The sequence below is a fragment of the Macaca nemestrina genome, chromosome 7 (assembly GCF_043159975.1).
Source record: "Macaca nemestrina isolate mMacNem1 chromosome 7, mMacNem.hap1, whole genome shotgun sequence".
Classification (NCBI taxonomy): domain Eukaryota; kingdom Metazoa; phylum Chordata; class Mammalia; order Primates; family Cercopithecidae; genus Macaca; species Macaca nemestrina.
Genome location: NC_092131.1, coordinates 52501479 through 52512486, shown reverse-complemented (window position 1 = coordinate 52512486; position 11008 = coordinate 52501479). Strand labels below are relative to the sequence as shown.

General features: G+C 40.0%; 2 pseudogenes; both read left to right on the top strand.

The window, feature by feature from the left end:
• Positions 1 to 3299: 3299 nt before the first annotated feature.
• Positions 3300 to 4228, top strand: LOC139364004 (large ribosomal subunit protein eL8 pseudogene; annotated as a pseudogene).
• Positions 4229 to 6666: 2438 nt separating this feature from the next.
• On the top strand, positions 6667 to 8133 carry LOC105473726 (abl interactor 1-like; annotated as a pseudogene).
• Positions 8134 to 11008: the final 2875 nt, after the last annotated feature.

Sequence of the window (11008 nt, the reverse complement as noted above, 5' to 3'; positions counted from 1 at the left end):
GCTTGTCCTCAGATCTATTCCTCACTCTTCTCCTGCTCTGCAGGCCTGTTTCTCAGCCCCTTGTACCAGCTGAAATCGAGCTGGGTTTGACTAATGGGAGGCTGTTCTAGCCAGCATAATGGTTCCTCAAAGATGTCCATACATTGCCTGGCAAAAGGGACTTTGTAGATGTGATTAAGGTTATGAGATGGGAAGACTATTGTGAATTAGCCGTGTGGACTCACTCTAATCACATGAGCCCTTAAAAGAGGAGTTCTCTGGCCGGGAGCAGGAGAGATAAGGCAGAGGGGACGTCTGGGAAATTGGAAGCATGAGAAAGACTTGATCTGCCATTGCTGGCTCTGAAGATGAAGGGAGGCATGAACCAAGGAATGTGGGCAACCTCTAGAGGTTGAAAGTCACTCCTATTTGGCACCACACAAAGGAAACTGGGACCACAGTCTTACATTATCATGGAGCTGAATTTGCCAACAACCGGAACGGGCTTGGAAGCAGATTTATACCTAGAGCCTTCAGAAAGGAATGCAGCCCTGCCAACATCTTGATTTTGACCTTGTGAGACTCTAAATAGGGGACCCAGGTGAACCACACTGTACTGGGACTTCTGCTGTACATTTGTGACCCCCTGGGGTTGTGGTAATACTGGTTTTTCCTGTTGTCCCTCCAACCCAAGGGTCCTAAGAGCTTCTTGCTGTTGTTCTGCCCATCTGGGGTACCATCCATTCTCAGGTAGTCTTCTCAGGTAGTCTCAGATGCTGAGATCCAGTCTCAGCATCTTTTATCTCCTGTGTTATCAATTCAGTGAGGTAAATTCCCTCTGCTTTAACTATTCTGAGTAGTTTTGATGTCCTAATTTGACCCTGTGTGGCAATTATAGGATAATAGAGATCTTGAAGTTTTTGGTGGTGTTGGAAGGGGGATGCAATCATTCATTCATTCAATAAACATTTATTGACAGTCTATACTACATATCAGCAGTGAACAGGGAAGATGATCCTTGACGTCAATGAACTTTAGTTTTTAGTCAGGTAGGCAGAACTCTAATCAGGAATTGAAATAAAGCATTAGTATTGTGGTAAGGGAAGAACAGAGGCCTATGAGAACATAAAGCAGGGAGTTCTTAAACTGATTTATGGTCTAGGGAAGGACTCAATAAAGAGGAAATATTTAATGAGACTTGAAGATTGAGTAGGCTTATCCAGATCTTCCAAAAGTATAATTAATAAGTTGGGAAAGTGGGGTTGATAGAGATTAAAACAATCGTGTTTTCTCCTGCTAGAACTTTAAATTGTTTTATTAAAAATAGTTTTGCTTAGTCCTGACTCAGTTGATAATATCAAGGTATTGGTTTTGAATAAACACTATGAGTCAGCAGGGTTACATTAAACTCACAAGCTTAGTCAATGTCTGATTCTTGTCTGTGCAGAAGGAATGATCAATAATGCGAAGGAAAGGTTAATACCATTTTCAAATATTCTAAAGTTACGTTGGATTGTCTAACCCAGCAGTCATTCTCAATACCTTTCTTGCCTGCCCACCACATTTCCATTCAGAGCCTTCTTTCCCTAGCCTCTTGTAGCTAGGAGCATCCCTGAAACATAGGTCTGGTCAACCAGACTGAAGCAAGATTTGTTAAGGATTTTCTGTCTTCCTAGTGAAAAGGACAGACAGGGCTTATGCTGCTTTTCCTCTCTTCTTACCTTGAATTGAGATATAATATCTGAAATCACAACAGCCATTTTGTGGTCATGAGGCAACAAATGCAAATTTAAAAGCCATTATGATAAAGCATGGTCTATAGTAGAATACTATTTCCCAAATCCTGTTTGCTCCTTATATGGAATCTAGCCTCAGAAGCCTTAGACTTGAGCTTTACTGAGGAAGACACTGCATATGTTAAGCAGGAAAAACAAAAGCAAAAACGAACCTTTTTCTTTACTATATAAGTAATACATGTCAATTTTAGATAAATTACATACAATGCGTGAATTTTTAAAAAACCTAGATAGGACTTCTGGTTTCCCACCTGGCATGTAAGAAGCTCAGAAGTTACCACTCTGGCCTTACAATAAGTAAAAAGCTGAACAAACTGAAAAATCGAGCGCTCTTCTTAGATCTGTCAGAGACTGAGATCACAGGGCAAATTGCTGCCTCAAAGACTGGAGAGACAGACAGGCAAGAGCAGAATCACAACTTACTGGAGCAGAAACCTCTGCGGAACCAGCGGCAGGATAACTGAACTGTAATTGATGAATTAATAGAGGCTCAGTGTGGGCAGCTCTGAGAGTTAAAAATTCCAGGGAGACCCAGTCGAGTTGGGGCACATTTTTGTGAGTTTTATTTCTGGGAAGTCTACCAGGTCCTCACAATAAATATTGGATAATATTATGGGATAATAAAGAAACAGAAACAATATTTGAAGCAATAATGACTGAGAATTTCCCCCAAATTAATACCAAACCACAGATCCAGGAAGCTCAAAATCAAGCAAGATGAATGCCAAAAACATTGCAACTAGACATATCATATTAGATCATAAATATTGTGCTTCTGGCAGCGGGAGGGGAAAAAGGAACCATTTTGAAACACACCAGAGCGTTTGCTTCTTCCTAACAAGGCCTTCCTCAGGAGAAACTATTTTACCAGAGCCCTACTTGCCGGTGCTTTATCATGCCCTCACCTACCTGGGGGAAGTGAAAGACCCAACTCCAGCCTCCTCTATCTTGGCTCACCTAAGAGGAAAAACACCTGAAAAGCACGCGTGAAGTTCACAGTGCAGAGGCACTGGTTCAACAAAAGACTGAGACTAGGCTGGGTGCAGTGGCTCACACTGTAATCCTAGCACTTTGGGAGGCTCAGCGGGCAGATCATCAGAGGTCAGGAGTTTGAGACTAGCCTGGACGACATGGTGAAACCCTGTCTCTACTAAAAATACAAAAATTAGCCAGGCATGGTGGTGCATGCCTACAATCCCAGCCACTCGGGAAGTTGAGGCAGGAGAATTGCTTGAACCAGGGAGGCAGAGGTTGCAGTGAGCTGAGATTGTGCCACTGTACTCCAGTCTGGGCGACAGAGCAAGACTCTGTCTCAAAAAAAAGAGAAAGAAAGAAAGAAAGAAAGAAAGAAAGAAAGAAAGAAAGAAAGAAAGAAAGAAAGAAAGAAAGAAAGAGAGAGAAAGAAAACAATAAAAACTGAGACCTAACTGCAGGGCTATAGAACACTTCCTCTCCCCTGACACCTTACCACTGCATTACTAAAATGCTATTTATTTTACTTTTTTTTTTTTGACCCAGTACACCATGTTCACCTTTAACAAAAGCTTAAAAGGCAAAAAACGCTGTTTGAAGAGACTGGATGAGCATCAGAACCAGACTCAGATATGGCAGGAATGTTGGAATTATCTGATTTGGAATTTAAAAAACTGTAATTGCTCTCTCCTCCTGCCACCCAAGATGCTGAAAAGAAGGCCAAGGGCAAAAAGGTGGCTCTGGCCCCCTCTGTCATAAAGAAGCAGGAGGCCAATAAAGTGGTGAATCCCCTGTTTGAGAAAAAGCCTAAGAATTTTGGCATTGGTCAGGACATCCAGCCTGAAAGGGACCTCACCCGTTTTGTGAAATGGCCCCGCTATATGAGGGCAGAGAGCCATTCCCTATAAGTGGCTGAAAGTGCCTCTTGCGATTAACCAGTTCATCCAGGCCCTGGAACGCCAAACAGCTACTCAGCTGTTTAAGTTGGCCCAGAGACAAAGCAACAGAAGCAGCAGAGGCTGTTGGCCCTGGCTGAGAAGAAAGCTCCGGGCAAACTGGGCATCCTCACTAAGAGACCACCTGTCCTTTGAGCAGGAATTAACATCGTCACCACCTTGGTGGAGAACAAGAAGGCTCAGCCCATGGTGATTGCACGGGATGTGGAGCCCATCAAGCTGCTTGTCTTCCTGCCTGCCCTGTGTCATAAAATGGAGGCCCCTTACTGCATTATCCAAAGGAAGGCAAGGCTGGGATGTCTAGTCCACAGGAAGACCTACACCAATGTTGCTTTCACACAGGTTAACTCGGAAAACAAAGGGGCTTTGGCTAAGCTGGTGGAAGCTATCAGGACCAATTACAATGACAGATCTGGTGAGATCCACCATCAATGGGGAGGCAAGGCCCTGGGTCCCAAGTCTGTGGCTCACATTGCCCATATGGAAAAGGCAAAGGCTAAAGAACTTGCCACCAAAGTGAGTTAAATGTACACTGTTGAGTTTTCTGTACATAAAAATAATTAAAATAATACAAATTCCCGCAAGAAAACCTATAATTGATAAGCTAAGGGTTTCAATGATAAAAGCAGACAACATGGAATAGACAACATAAACAGAGAGATGGATATTCTAAAAAAAGAATGCTAGAGATACGAAAAGACTGTCACAGAAATGAAGTATGCCTTTGATGGGCTCATTAGAGATTGGATATGACTAAGGAAAGAATCTCTGAGCTTGAGGATATTGCAATAGAAACTTGTAAAACTGAAAAGCAGAGAGAAAAAAGACTGAAAAATCAGAACACAATATTCAAAACCGTGGGACTACTACAAAAAGCATAGCATATACATAATGGGAATATCAGAAGGATAAGAAAGGAACAGAAGCAATATTTGAAGCAATGAAGACTGAGAATTTCCCCAAATTAATGTCAGACACCAAAGCACAGATCCAGGAAGCTCAGAGAACATCAAGCAGGATTAATGCCAAAGAAAAAATTACAACTAGACATATTATATTCAAATTTCAGATGAAGACAAAGAAAAATTTGAAAAGAGCCGGAGAAACAATAATCTGCCTTTCGAGGAACAATGATAAGGATTACATATGACCTCTCCACAGTAACCATGCAAACTAGAAGAGAATGGAGTGAAATATTTAAAAGTACTAAGAGGAAAAAAAAAAATTCACCAACCGGCTGGGCGTGGTGGCTCATGCCTACAATCCCAGTACTTTGGGAGGCTGAGGCCGGTGGATCACCTGAGGTCAGGAGTGCGAGACCAGCCTGGCCAACATGGTGAAACCCTGTCTCTACTAAAAATTAAAAAATTAGCTGGGCATGGTGGTGCATGCCTGTAATCCCAGCTACTCGGGAGGCTGAGGCAGGAGAATCGCTTGAACCTGGGAGGCAGAGGTTGCAGTGAGAGATCATGCCACTGCACTCCAGCCTGGCCCACAGAGCAAGACTTTGTCTCAAAGAAAAGAAAAGAACCAACTTACGTAATGATAAAAGGGTCAGTATTCCAAGAAGACATAATAATCCTTAATATGTATGCACCTAACAATAGGACATCAAAATACATAAAGTGAAAACTGATAGAATTGCAAGGAGAAATAGATGAACCCACCATTATAGTTGGAGATTTTAACACCCCTGTATCAGAAATGGACAAATACAGCAGACAGAAAATCAGTAAGTACATAGTTGAACTCAACAGCACCATTCATCAACTGGATATATTGGTATCTGTAGATTACTTCATCCAATAACAGGAGATTATAGATTCTTCTCAAGCTTCCATGGAACATTCACCAAGACAGACCCATTTAATTTTTAACAAACTAAAAACAATAAAAATCATACAATATCTCCTCTCAGACCACAAGGAAATTAAACTTAGAAATCAATAACAGAAAGATAGCTGGAAAAATCCCCAAATACTTGGAGATTTAACAATTCTAAATAACACACAAGTCAAAAAAGGAATCTCAGGAAAAATTAAAAAATCTTTTGAACTAAATAAAAGGAAAATACAACTTATCAAAATTTGTGGGATGCAGTGAAAGTAGTGCTTAGAAGGAAACTTATAGCATTAAATAAATACATTTAAAAAGAAGAAAAATCTACAGTCAATCATCTAAACTTCCACCTAAAGAAACTAGAAAAAGAAGAACAAATTAAATTCAAAGTAAACAGAAGAAAAGAAATAATAAACATTTGAGCAGTCATCAATGAAATTGAAAACAGGAAGTCAAGAGAGAAAGTCAATAAAATCAAAAGCTAGTTTTTTGTAAAGGTCAACAAAAGTAATAAGCCTCTAGCCAGGCTAAGAAAAATAGAGAGAGAACACAAATGACTAATATCAGAAATGAAAGAGTACATGACTGAAAGTCCCATATATACTATTAATACATGGATGATAAAGGAATATTATGAACAGTTCTAAATCCAGAAATTTGATAACCTAGATAAAAAGGGACCAATTTCTTGAAAGACACTATCTGCCAAAACTCACACAAGAAGAAATAGATGATCTGAATAGGCTTGTGTCTACTACATAAATTGAATCAATAATTAATAACCTTCCAAAACAGAGAGCCCAGATGGGTTCACTGGTAACTTTACCAAACATTTAAGGAAGAAATTACATTAATTATTTACAATCTCTTCTAGAAATAGAAGCAGAAGTAGTACTTCTTTACTCGTTCTGTGAGGCCATACTTATCTTACTACCAAAATCAGACAAAGGCATTACAAGAAAACTACAGATATATCTCTCATGAACATAGATACGAAAATCCTCAACAAAATATTAACAAATTGACAACACCAGGTGGCAAGGTGGTTTGGATCCAGGCTATGAGGTGCTGGGAGCCTCAGTAGAACTTGCTGCCTCTGTTTCTTTAGTGAAAGAGGAACCAATACAGAAGGGTGGAAAATGGCAGAGCTGCAGATGTTACTAGAGGAGGAGATCCTGTCTCACAAGAGGGCACTGATAGAGTTACCAGAACCTGACCCAGGTGGCAAACTACTGTGAAGACAAGAGAAAAGCTTTAGAAGAGACCAAAGCCTACATAACAAGATCTCTAGTTAGTGTCACTTATCAAAAAACTGCAGTGTCTAACAATGTACTCCAGTTGCTGAACATCCAAGCCTTTCAACTTTGAAGAATGGAGTCTTTCATCAATCATATCTCACAGACTGTGGATATTAATAAAGAGAAAGTGGCTCAAAGAGAGATTGGTATTGGGACAACACATAAAATTACATCAAGAATTCACAAAGTAATAGCGCCTGCAAATATGGAGCGTCTTATAAGGTATGTTCGGATACACATTGCCTACACAGTTCTGAATGATGTGAGCCATGGTGTCAAGCATGTCAATAACCAGCCTGCAAGAATTGGCACACTGCTGGCCAGGCACGGTGGCTCACGCCTGTAATCCCAGCACTTTGGGAGGCCGAGGCGGGTGGATCACCTGAGGTCAGGAGTTTGCGACCAGCCTAGCCAACATGGTGAAACCCTGTCTCTACTAAAAATACAAAAAATTAGCTGGGTGTGGTGGCGGGTGCCTATAATACCAGCTACACAGGGGGCTGAGGCAGGAGAACTGCTTGAACCCGTGAGGTGAAGGTTATAGTGAACTGAGATCGTGCCACTGCACTCCAGCCTGGGTGACAGAGCAAGACTCTGTCAAAAAAAAAAAAAAAAAAAAAAAAGAATTGGCACACTGCCAAGAACAAATCCTTCTATCCAAAACCACCAAGTCTTCCCATATGAGGCCAGGAATTACTGGGACAGAATACTCCTTATAAAACCCTGGAACCCATTAAACCCCCAACTGTTTCTAACGACTATATATATGATGCATCCTGCTAGGTTTGGAAGTCATCATAATCCAGGCAGGTCAGCTTCATTAAATCAGAAATCAAGGCACACAATGGAAGTAGTGGAGGAAGGCAAGTCAAGAAAACAGAGGAAGCAGTAGTGTTAGTATTCACATTGCTATACCTACACCTTCACTCCCTATTATTGGATAGTTCAACTCCTCCACCACTGACACCACCAGATAATGTTCTCATGTTTGATTACTTTCCACCTCCACCACCACCCACTCCAGTGGATTATGAAGATGAGGAGGCTGCAGTAGTTCAGTATAATGTTTCATATGCAGATAAGGATATTGCTTGGTCCTCCAATAATTATATTGAGAACATCATTGCAGTGTATGATTATACAAAAGACAAGGGTGATGAGCTGTCATTTATGGAGGGTGCAGTCATTTATGTTATAAAGAATGGTGATGGCTTATATGAAGGAGTCTTCAATCAGGTGACTGGTCTGTTCCCTAGGAGCTATGTTGAATCAATCATTCACTATGCTGATTAATTTTTTTTTTTTTTTTGCTTTTAAAGTAGATTCTTATTATTACTCAGTCATGTTGTGGGACGGTTGTGGTTAACAGAATCATCTTAGTAGGTTTTAAAATGTGCCCATATTTTCAGGACGTGCTGTTTTATTGATATAATTGAATGTCTACCCATAAGCATAAATCTTTGAAGCAGTTTGTGTATTGCTAAACAGCAATTTATACAAGAGGCTGTCCATAACTCATGATGCTTATGTACTTACTTACACATTTTTAACTTTATGACCAGCCTAAATGTTCTGGGGAAGTAGGGTGTAATGTTTAACAAATCATGATTTGGATTGTACATGTTTAGGGCAGCTTGGTTACTAATGAATGCTATGTCAGACTACTTAAATGCTAAAGTCAGAAAACTTAGATGCTAGTGCTCATCATTCTTTTTGTTTAGATTCTCTGATTTTAAAAAATACTGTTTGTTTAAAGCATGCATAAAAATATATATTTTGGAATATACTTAAAAGTTCCAAGATGCTTCCAGTTTGTGTAATATTTCCCTGGAGAACTCATACTTAGGTCTCTTAAAATGAATTGAATCACTAAGGTCTCCATGTGAAACAAAAGAAGTAAATGGAGGGTTATCTGTAGTGCTGTAATTTGTACCTAAGTTTTTTAAGGAGTGGGATTTACATTATAATTTTTTTTCCACTCATGAGTACATAAGTGAACCAAAGGTTTTTGTTTTTCTTTCACTGATTTTCTTTAAAAAAATAAAAGATAGTGACTTATTGTAGAAATACAGTTCTGTTTTCTCAATATATTGACTTGGAAAAAATTGTAGCCTTATCTCAATTTGTCCCAACAACAATGTGATGAATTTTTATAGATTCAAAATCTGAGATGACTATTTACAAGTTCATCCACTGAATTCCTTTTCTAAACAAAATTTTTTTTTTTTTTTTTTTTTTTTTTTTTTTTGAGGTGGAGTCTCACTCTGTCACCAGGCTGGAATGCAGTGGCAAGATCTCGGCTCACTGCAACCTCTGCCTCCTGGGTTCAAGTGTTTCTCCTGCTCCAGCCTCCTGAGTAGCTGGGACTACAGGCGTGCGCCACCACGCCCAGCTAATTTTGGTATTTTTAGTAGAGACAGGGTTTCACCATGTTGGCCAGGAGGGTCTTGATCTCCTGACCTCATGAGCTGCCCACCTCAGCCTCCCAAAGTGCTGGGATTACAGGTGCAAGCCACCACACTTGGCCTTAAATAAACTTTTAGGGCTTAGAAAATGTGCCACAGTGTGCACATTCACTTTGTAGGTAAAATTCTTGAAGATTGCCGTATCATTCCTTCAGTTTTACGGTGGACTATGGTATACCAATTCAACGAAAGGCAATTATAAGGATCTTTTACATATTGTAAAACTGGATGCAAATGATTTGTGAATAGGCACTATTTATTCCATTTCCTGATGCTAACAACGTTAAGGTTTTAAAATAAAATAATTGGGAAAGAAGGTGGATCAGGTATTATTCAGTGAACAGAGATATACCTAACCAACAGATTTGTATTGTTTTTTGACATAATTGAAAGGTAACACAGGTATTTGTGTGTCTCCTCTTAAGGCAGGGCTAAAGAAGTGTTTTCTCTTGTTATCGTGTATGTAATTCTATATTGCTTAGGATATTAAAGTAGAACATTCAAGTGTGAGTTTCCATGTATTGAGGATTTGTTTGGATTTCAAATTACGGTTGGATACTGGATGTTACAGACTTATAACAGCGTAATGAATGGTAAGACTAGTAAAAAACATTTATTTTTGAAAATTAAAGCCCATTATTGCTACCAAATCAATATGATTATTTTATTGGCGTTTTGCCTTTTCACTTTTAAACAAAGTATCATTAGTGATCAGCTAGCTATCTTCTGCTTTTCATTTTTCAAGTGGATTGCATAGCACTTCACTTGGCGTATATACCTTAAATTGTTTATATTTCCTTCCAGTTTGGGAGACTTAGATTATTTCCAATGTTATGTTATTTTAAACAGTGCCTCAATGAACATCTTTATGCCAGATCTCTCTTGTTCATTCCTCCATATCCACTTTCTACCCTTTTCCATTTTTCTCTCGGCTCTACTCTTCTTCAGGGCTTACATTAACTAGTTCCTTTGCCCTCTGGCTTCCAGTCAGCTTCAGACAACATCTCTCCCCAGCAGGAGATTGGAGGGACGAGGGTGAGATCAGAGTGTCAGTCCCCTGGTTCCTTTGTTGTGAGGGCTCCTAGAACTGGCTGTACTTCTCCACCGAAGAGCGCTCTTCTCAAGGTGGCTAACTCTATACAACACTTCCTTCCCAGTTCTCAGAACCCGTCCCTTTCTTTTGGGCCTAAGGGTGGTGATAGCTTTGCTGCTGCTGCTAGTCCTGGGCACCTGCACCATCCCTTGCAGTTTTTCTACAACTCCTCCACATCTTTATGAATTAACACCACTCTAATTATCTTGGTTTGAATGTGCCAGTTATTTTCTGACTGATACAACCATTGCAACTGAATGTTTATGTATGTCTTTAATTATCTTCTTCAAGTAAATTTCTAGGTGGAGAATTTGCTTGGACATTGGGTACACTTGTTTTTAAGATGTGTAACACATGCATTGGCATTCATTTTAGATGAACTGTCTACAATCCTGGTGATACAGAGAGTCATCCTTAAAAAATGTGCCTGGACCGGGCACGGTAGCTCATGCCTGTAATCCCAGGACTTTGGGAGGCTGAAGCGGAGGGATCACGAGGTCAGGATATCGAGACCATCCTGGCTAACACGGTGAAACCCTCTCTACTAAAAATACAAAAACAAAATTAGCTGGGCGTGGTGGTGGGCACCTGTAGTCCCAGCTACTCGGGA